This window comes from Triticum aestivum, chromosome 7D, assembly GCF_018294505.1.
Source record: "Triticum aestivum cultivar Chinese Spring chromosome 7D, IWGSC CS RefSeq v2.1, whole genome shotgun sequence".
NCBI lineage: Eukaryota > Viridiplantae > Streptophyta > Magnoliopsida > Poales > Poaceae > Triticum > Triticum aestivum.
Genome location: NC_057814.1, coordinates 188,666,015 through 188,676,331, shown reverse-complemented (window position 1 = coordinate 188,676,331; position 10,317 = coordinate 188,666,015).

Sequence of the window (10,317 nt, the reverse complement as noted above, 5' to 3'; positions counted from 1 at the left end):
GCGACGGCCGGAGGCGGCGAGCACGGCGGCGGCGGCGCGGACGCGGAGGAGGCGGCAGGCGCGGGGCGGCGGGCCCGCGACGGGCCGGGCGGGCCGGCGCGGTGGAGGATCCGGCGGCGACACGTGGCGGCTCGCGATTCGTCCGCCGGCGCGGGCGGACGTGTCCGGCGCGGGCGGACGTTGTCTGGCGGCGCGAGGTGGAAGACGCTAGGGTTAGACTGCGAATTCGTTTTTTCGGGATGCCCACATATTAATAGGTAGAGGGAGCTAGGAGGCTCCAAATGAGGTGCGGTTTTCGCCCACACGATCGTGATCGAACGACCTAGAGCATGGAAGAGAGTTTGGTGGGTTTTGGGCTGGTTTTGGAGGGGTTTTTTGCTGGACACTCAAATGGACATTGCGGATGCCCGGTTAACCGTTGGAGTACCAAACGACCTCCGAATGGAACGAAACTTGACCGGTAGTCTCCGGGTGGTATATTAAGGCCACTTGACAAGCCTCGGTCCATTCCGAGAAAGTTTGACACACGCACACGAAAGAAAGCAAGAGGGGTGCACCGGAGGAGATATGAGCGCCGGATTGAAAAACGGACAACGGGGAAAAAGCTCGGATGCATGAGACGAACACGTATGCAAATGCAATGCACATGATGACATGATAGGAAAATGCATGACATGACAAAATACAAAACGAAAGACAAAACCCGACAACGGAGGGAAAATCATAACACATAGCCGGAAATGGCAAGAGTCAGAGTTACAAATATGGCAAGTTACATGCGGGGTGTTACAGGTAAGATCAATATTCTCTCTCAAGTCATATCTGCCACTGATACGACTCTACGTACACCGAATGTTTGCTTCCATCTAGAAACGAGAAATAAAACTACGTTGTGGGTATGAAGAGGATAACTTTGCATGATATCGGAGAACTAAAATATAAAAGTAGGTGTTGTTAACATAAAGTTTTAATATATTACTATATATTATAAATAGCGAGTGTGGAATAATGATGGGTCGGCATGCGGAATTGTCCTAGGCAATTGTTAACAAGATCGGTAATCATCATTGCAATTTCATATGAGGGAAAGGTATAAGCTAACATACTTTCTCTTCTTGGATCATATGCACTTATAATTGTAACTCTAGCAAGCATCCGCAACTACTAAGGATCATTAAGGTAAAACCCAACCATAGCATTAAAGCATCAAGTCCCATTTATCCCATACGCAACAACCCTCTTCCTCGGATTTATGCTTCTGTCACTCAAGCAACCCACTATAAGCGAATCATGAATGTATTGCAACACCCTACAGCGGAAATCCCTCACATGTGCGCGGCACGGAAGGCACCATAGGACAGCACCGAAATAAAATATGCAACTCAAACCAATCTAGATCATCAATCAACCCAAAAGACAAAGAAAATATACTCAAAACATCATAGGATGGCAACACATCATTGGATCATAATATGTGGCATAAAGCACCATGTTCAAGTAGGTGATTACAGCGGGGTGCGGGAGAGTGGACCGCGTAAAAGAGATGAGGATGGTGATGTTGATGAAGATGATCACCGCGGCGATGGGTCCCCCGATGGCAGTCTGGCGCCACCGAGAGAGAGGGGGAGAGGTTCTCCCCCTTGTGCTTCCTCCTCCATGGTCTCCCCCCTAGATAGGGAGAGGTTCTCCTCTGGTCCTCGGCCTCCATGGCGATGATGGCCCCCTCCGGGATTCTCCTCCATGGCCTCTGGTGATGATGGCCCCCTCCGGTAGGGTGCCAGAGAGGGCATAGATTTGTTTTTCGTGGCTCCAGAGGCTTACGGCGGCGGAACACCTGATCTAGGTTTATTTCTGGGGGTTTATATATTTATAGGATTTTTTGTCATCGACAACAAGTCAGGAGGGCGTCCACGAGGAGCCCACAAGACTGGAGGGCGCCCCCCCGGGGGGGGGGGGGTAGGGCACGCCCTCCACCCTTGTGGAGGCCTCGTGGCTCTTCTGGCCCAACTCTTTTGCTTCGGGGGCTTCTTCTGGTCCATAAAAAATCACCGTAAATTTTCAGGTCATTTGGACTCCGTTTGATATTCCTTTTCTGCGAAACTCAAAACAAGGAAAAAACAGAAACTGGCACCGGGCTCTAGGTTAATAGGTTAGTCCCAAAAATCATGTAAAATAGCATATAAAACATCCAAGATAGATAATATAATAGCATGGAACAATAAAAAAATTATAGATACGTTGGAGACGTATCAAGCATCCCCAAACTTAATTCCTGCTCGTCCTCGAGTAGGTAAATGATAAAAACAGAATTTTTGATGTGGAATGCTAGCAAGTGCACAAGTTTGATCAATGATAATTTCAATCACTTTTTCTAGCATCATTATATATCATAACAGTAGCTCATATCATAAAGCTTTTCATGATCAAGTAACAAGCTATTCACATGTTAAAGCATAGACCATAAACTTTCTTGAAAACTAACAAACTATGTTCTTAGTCATGAAACAATTGCAATTCATCTTATTTTCAGGAAGGGTCTATGTAAGAGCTTTGATTTAGCAAATCCCACATACTCAACTATCATATAGTCTTCCATGATTGCTACCACTCAAAGCATATTTTTAGAACAAATAGCATCCATTGAACATAGAGAAAGGTAGGGGCTTAATGTTTCGCCTCCCAACTTACTTATCATATAGATAATTGTCAACAATAATAATTCATGATCAAATACATTTAAATGGCCATATATGCTTGGATCTTTCCCCACCACATGATGCTTGCGAACTAAAGAATAATTGAGGTTGAAGTAGGAAGGGATACTATTGACTCTTGCATACAACTAAATACATGAAAGTAAAAGATACGCCCTTCACAGAGGGAAGTAGAGGTTGTCATGCACTTTTAAATGGTGAATGTGCAAACACTTAATTCAAAGGAACGTCACGCTGTATTGCCCTTTGTGATAGCAACCTTTATTATGCAGTCCGTCGCTTTTATTTCTTTACCACCACAAGTTTGTACAACGCTTATTTTCCCTTACAATAAAAGATCTTACATATTTAGGAGCAATTTTTATTGCTTTTTGCACCGATGACAACTTACATGAAGGATCTTATTCAATACATAGGTAGATATGGATGACACTCATGGCATGAAACTGGGTTTAGGGGTTTTGGATGCACAAGTAGTATCTCTACTTAGTACAAAATTTTGGCTAGCAAAGGATCCTAAGCAAGGACCACATGTTAGGAGATCCAAAATAATATAACTTCTATACAAATATACCGAAACATAACTCATTAAGTTGTCTTCCTTGTCCAACTTCAACTAATTTGATCAAGTTTGAAAATAATTAATGGGGTTCACAATCATAGAAGATGTCCAAGATATTATATTTATATGTGAAATCTCTCTTCCTTCAATATTCTTTCATGAATTGTTCAAGTGACCAATGTTGAGTTTGCTAACTTTCAATAAATTTTACCACCTATACTTCTTATAAGTGAAGTCATTACTCCCCATGGGATAAGCATATGAAGCATATATAATTTCAGATCTATGATATTCAATTCATTCAACCATTTACTCATAGGATATAAGTGAAGCACGTGAGTAAATGACAAACTACTCCAAAAAGATATAAGTGAAGGACAATGAGTAGTCAAATAAATAACTAGCCATGGGAGGACTCTCTCTCATTCAAGATTTCAGATCCAATGATTTTATTCAAACAACAAGTAAAATGAAAATACGCTCCAAGCAAAACACATATCATGTGACGAATAAAAATATAGCTCCGAGTAAGGTATACCGATGGTTTTGAAGACGAAAGAGGGGATGCCTTCTGGGGCATCCCCAAGCTTAGGCGCTTGAGTCTTCCTTGAATATTACCTTGGGGTGCCTTGGGAATCCCCAAGCTTAGGGTCTTTCCACTCCTTATTCTCCTCGTATCGATATCTCACCCAAAACTTGAAAACTTCAATCACACAAAATTTAACGGAACGTCGTGAGATGGGTTAGTATGATAAAGAGTAAATCATTCACTTTGGTACTGTCAAAGGCAAGATTCATAATTGTTATCACTCAATGTGTACCGTACCATATCATTTCTACAATTTATATTGAGCAATATAAGCCATAGAAACCAGAAAACAAGCAAACTATGCATTGAAAACAGAATCTGCCAGAAACAGAACAGTTTGTAATGATCTGAACAACAACCGTACTTCTGCTACTCCAAAAATTCTGAAAAATTAGGACAACCTAGGCAATTTGTATATAAATATTGTGTAAAAATTTCAGATCAAAAGCACGCTTCGTGATTTTTTAAAATTCTGGCAATGAGCGCAAAAGTTTCTGTTTTTTAGCTAGATCAAATCAACTATCACAGTAAGCCATCCCAAAGGTCTTACTTGGCACTTTATTGAAACAAAAGCTATAAAACATGATTGCTACAATAGCTTAATCATGTGAACACACAAAAATAGTAAGGATAAATATTGGTTTGTCTCCCAACAAGCGCTTTTCTTTAATGCCTTTTTAGCTAGGCATGATATTATAATGATACTCTTCCAAGCCCAATTTCAATGATAGTCTTATTCATACTCCAAAAGATATGAGTGAAGTTCATGGAGCATTCGACAATTACTATAGATTTACCAACATCCAAGCTCAAAATATATAAGTGAAGCACACGAAGCATTCTATAAAGCCGTACTCAAATGATTTAAGTGAAGCACAAAGAGCAATCTATAAAGACATACTCAAAAGATTTAAGCGAAGCACAAAGAGCATTCTATAAAGCCATACTCAAAAGATTAAAGTGAAGCACAAAGATCATTCTACAAATAAATGAAGGACTATCTCATACTAGCATGACGCATAAAGGAAAAGAAAGGAAAAATAAACTCAAAAGACACATATCGTGTGAACAAAACAAAAATCGAGGTATACCGATAATTGTTGAAGAAGAAAGATGGGATGCCAACCGAGGCATCCCCAAGCTTAGATTATGAGTATCCTTGAATTATTTACTTGGGGTGCCTTGGGCATCCCCAAGCTTGAACTCTTGCCTCTCCTTATTCTTCTCATATCGATAACTCCTCGTTCTTTGAACACTTCATCCACACAAAACTTAACAAAAACTTTGTGAGATCCGTTAGTATAATAAAGCAAATTACTACCTTTAGGTACTGTTGTAAACTCATTCTAATTTCATATTAGCATTATATCTAATATATTCCAACTTCATCATGGTTCATACCCCTCGATACTACCCATAGATTTGTCAAAATAAGCAAACAACACATAGAAAATAGAATATGTCAACAACAGGACAGTCTGTAGCAATCTGGAACTTTCGTATACTTCTGTAACTTCAAAAATTCTAAAAAATTAGGACAATCTAAACAATTTGCATATCAGTACTATGTAAAAATTTCAAGATTTTATCACACTCTAGTAAAAAATGTAAATTCAAACACTACAGCCAAAGTTTCTGTTTTTCTGCTGCACACACCAAACAAGCAATTTAAACATTCTAAAGCCAAACCTTGGCACATTATTTTTATAATACAATGAATATATACAAGGGGATACTTATTTTTGAGAAACTTCCATGAAAAATTCTACATTGTTTCCATGAGCATGAACACAAGTGTTCAAGGTCGACCCTCACTTCTCCAATGCATAACTTTCCAATCACTTCTCTTTTTGAAAAAAAATTAGGCATAAGAGGCAAGTAAATTTTTTGTATTTTCATTTTTTGAATTTTTTATGTTTCACCCACAACTAAAGAAACGAAAACAAAAGGGAAAATAAAATCTACTTAGTGAAGGAAGCAAACAAGCACACACGAGAATATCAACCCCACGCTATTGCTCCCCGGCAACGGCGCCAGAAAATAGCTTGATAATCCCCAAGTGCAAGGAATCATCGTAGCAATTTCCAAAGGTGGAAGTGATAAATATGGAGTGTCGAACCCACAAGGAGCTAAAGGTAAGATCAATATTCTCTCAAGTCCTACTTGCCACTGATACGACTCTACGTACACCGAACGTTTGCTTCCATTTAGAAACAAGAAATAAAACTACGTTGTGGGTATGAAGAGGATAACTTTGCATGATATCGGAGAAATAAAATACAAAAGTAGGTGCTGTTAACATAAAGTTAGAAAATATTACTATATATTATAAATAGCGAGTGTGGAAAAATGACGGGCCGGTGTGCGGAATTGTCCTAGGCAATTGTTAACAAGATCGATAATCATTATTGCAATTTCATATGAGGGAGAGGCATAAGCTAACATACTTTCTCTTCTTGGATCATATGCACTTATGATTGGAACTCTAGCAAGCATCCGCAACTACTAAAGATCATTAAGGTAAAACCCAACCATAGCATTAAAGCATCAAGTCCCCTTTACCCCATACGCAACAACCCCCTTACTCGGGTTTATGCTTCTGTCACTCAAGCAACCCACTATAAGCGAATCATGAACATATTGAAACACCCTACAACGGAAATCCCTCACGTGTGCGCGGCATGGAAGGCACCATAGGACAACACCGAAATAAAAAACATACAACTCAAACCAATCTAGATCATCAATCAACCCAAAAGACAAAGGAAATCTACTCAAAACATCATAGGATGGCAACACATCATTGGATCATAATATGTGGCATAAAGCACCATGTTCAAGTAGGTGATTACAGCGGGGTGCGGGAGAGTGGACCACGTAAAAGAGATGAGGATGGTGATGAAGATGATCACCACGGCGATGGTTCCCCCGGTGGCACTCCGGCGCCACCGAGAGAGAGGGGGAGAGGTTCTCCCCCTTGTGCTTCCTCCTCCATGGCCTCCCCCCTAGATGGGGAGAGGTCCTCCCTCTGGTCCTTGGCCTCCATGGCGATGATGCCCCCCCGGGATCCTCCTCCATGGCCTCCGGTGATGATGGCCCCTGAGGGAGTCCTGGATTAGCGGGTCCCCAGGCGTCCAGGCTATGTGACATGGGTCGGACTGGTGGGCCGAGAAGATACAAGATAGAAGGCCTTCCCCCGTGCCTGGATGGGACTCTCCTTTGCGTGGATGGCAAGCTTGGCGTTCTGATATAAAGATTCCTTTCTCTATAAACTGACTCTGTACAACCCTAGGCCCCTCCGGTGTCTATATAAACCGGAGGGTTTAGTCCGTAGAGGCAATCATAATCATACAGGCTAGACATCTAGGGTTTAGCCGTTACGGTCTCGAGGTAGATCAACTCTTGTAACCCCTATACTCATCAAAGTCAATCAAGCAGGAAGTGGGGTATTACCTCCATTAAGAGGGCTCAAACCAAGGTAAACATCGTGTCCCCTGCCTCCTGTTACCTTCGATCCTCAGACGCACAGTTCGGGACCCCCTACCCGAGATCGGCTGGTTTTGACACCAACATTGGTGCTTTCATTGAGAGTTCCTCTATGCTGTCGACAGAAGGTTCGATGGCTCGATCGACCATCTACAATGATGCTGTTTGGGGGGAGATTTTCCTCCCCCCCAATTTTCTTATCTGGCAGCTTCGCACTGCGTGCCAACTCGATTGGCCACCTTGAGCAGATCGACAGCTACGCCCCTGGTCATCAGATCAGTTTCGGGAACATAAATTATGTCGCTGATATCTGAGGAGACTTCATCTTCGAAGAGTTCGTGGCCCCGACCACGGCTCTGGCCCTAGATCCGGAGCAAACTACCAGGTCCAAAGATGGGAGTCTGGAGCCCACCAGACCCTCCGCTACAAACCACATTATCTAGGATCCGGAGGCGATCTTGTCCACGGCGAACTTGGAATCAGTCCAGGTTCCCCCTATCATTAAAATGTCATACTCGCCACCGGACTCCAGATCCGAACTCTTGAGGTCCGCGTCAAAAAGGCGTAGCCAGGAAGCTCTCACTCTGGCCAGCCATGCAGACTCTCGCTTCCACGTCCAAACCTCGCTCTTAAACGAGGCTCTTGACTTAATATGATCCCTCTCTATTTCATAGGAATCGCTTCAGAACTACGCCCAGCCCGGACCAGGGGCTGAGAGCGGGGTATTTTACGTCCCACCCACCACCCACTTCATAGCCACTGTCGAAGATTTAACCGACAAGCTGGACTACACCTCCGAAGACATCGACAGCATGGACGACGATGCTGGAGACGAACACGGCCAAGACTCGCCGTTTACCGGACGTTAGACGGCCACCTCCACATATGACGTGTATATGGTGGACACACCCAAAGAGGATGACGACAACGGCAAGAAGGATCCGGTTGAGGACAAGCCTGTGAAGCTCCTCCAAAGCGTCGACGTCGGCAGTGCCGCTCAAAATCCCGTCGCGAAAAAGAAAGCAATACCGACACCGGAGACAATAACACTCCGGAGAATGCCGAAGACCCCGAAGCCCCTGAGCCAACATCCGAACATGATGATTGGGAGGATGGGCAAGTTAACCCCGACGATCCGGTCGGGAACGAGGACTCGGAGGATAGTAACTACCTACCGATCTCTGAAGAGGATGTGAGCCTCGGCAACGAAGACTTCATCGTGCCAGAGGAACCCCTCGAACAAGAGAGCTTTAAGCGCCAGCTAATTGCCACTGTGAGAAGCCTAAAAAAGAAGCATCATCAACTCCAAGCCGAACAGGATACACTCAATGACAGATGGACTAAAGTCCTGACAGCCGAGGAATATGGCCTCGAACGCCCAAACAAGAGCTACCCGAAGCGCAAGCTGCTACCACAATTTGACAACGAGGCCCTTGAGCCAATACCGCCAAAGTATAAACCTGCTGGCGAACCTGACCAACCACCACGTGGACGGGACAGAGCGGCTACTCACGCCGAACAACAGCCCGCACCTTGATACGTCTCCAACGTATCTATAATTTTTGATTGTTCCATGATGTTTTATTATCAATCTTGGATGTTTTATAATCATTTTATAGTCATTTTATATCATTTTTTGGTACTAACCTATTGACATAGTGCCAAGTGCCAGTTGCTGTTTTTTCCATGTTTTTTACATCGTAGGAAATCAATGTCAAACGGAGTCCAAATGCCACGAAACTTCATGATGATTTTTTATGGGACAAATGGAAGCAGATGGGCCCTGCTTGCACCTAGGGGGAGTCTCGAGGAGGGGACAACCCACCAGGGCGTGCCAGGAGGCCCTGGCACGCCCTGGTGAGTTGTGCCCACCTCGGGTGCCCCCTGGACCGCCTCTTTGCTCTATAAATACCCCAAAAATAACAGAACCCTAGGGGAGTCGATGAAATATTCATCCAGCCGCCGCAGAGTCCAGAACCACCAGATCCAATCTAGACACAATCACGGAGGGGTTCACCACCTCCATTGGTGCCTCTCTGATGATGCGTGAGTAGTTTGTTGTAGACCTTCGGGTCCGTAGTTAGTAGCTAGATGGCTTTCTCTCTCTCTCTCTCTCTCTCTCTCTCTCTCTCGCTGAATTCTCAATATAATGGTCTCTTGGAGATCCGTATGATGTAACTCTTTTGCGGTGTGTTTGTTGGGATCTGATGAACTTCGAGTTTATGATCAGTTATATCTTTTTATATCCATGAAAGTTATTTGAGTTTCTTTGATCTCTTATATGCATGATCTCTTATAGCCTCGTATTTCTTCTCCGATAATTGGATTTTGTTTGGCAAATTTGATCTATTTATCTTGCAATGGGAAGAGGTGCCCGGTAGTGGGTTCGATCTTACAGTGCTCGATCCCAGTGATAGAAAGGGAAACGACACATATGTATCGTTGCTACTAAGGATACAAAGATGAGATCTATATCTACCGCCATATAGATAAACAGATCTTGTCTACATCATGTCATCGTTCTTATTGCATTACTCCGTTTTTCTATGAACTTAATACACTAGATGCATGCTGGATAGCGGTCGACGTGTGGAGTGATAGTAGTAGATGCAGGCAGGAGTCGGTCTACTAATCTTGGATGTGATGCCTATGTAATGATCATTGCCTGGATATCGTCATAATTATTTGAAGTTCTATCAATTTCCCAACAGTAATTTGTTTACCTACCGTTTGCTATTTTCTCGAGAGAAGCCACTAGTGAAACCTACGCCCCCGGGTCTTCTTTCTCATATATTTGCCTTGCGATCTACTTTTCCTTTGAATTTTTATTGAGATCTATTAAACGAAAAAAATACAAAAATACCTTGCTATGTTTTATCTTTATTTAATGTTGTTTGGCGTTCGATCTATCAATCTACTACAATTTACCTCACGTTCGCTTGCCTATCTTGAGGCGCCGTACCCCT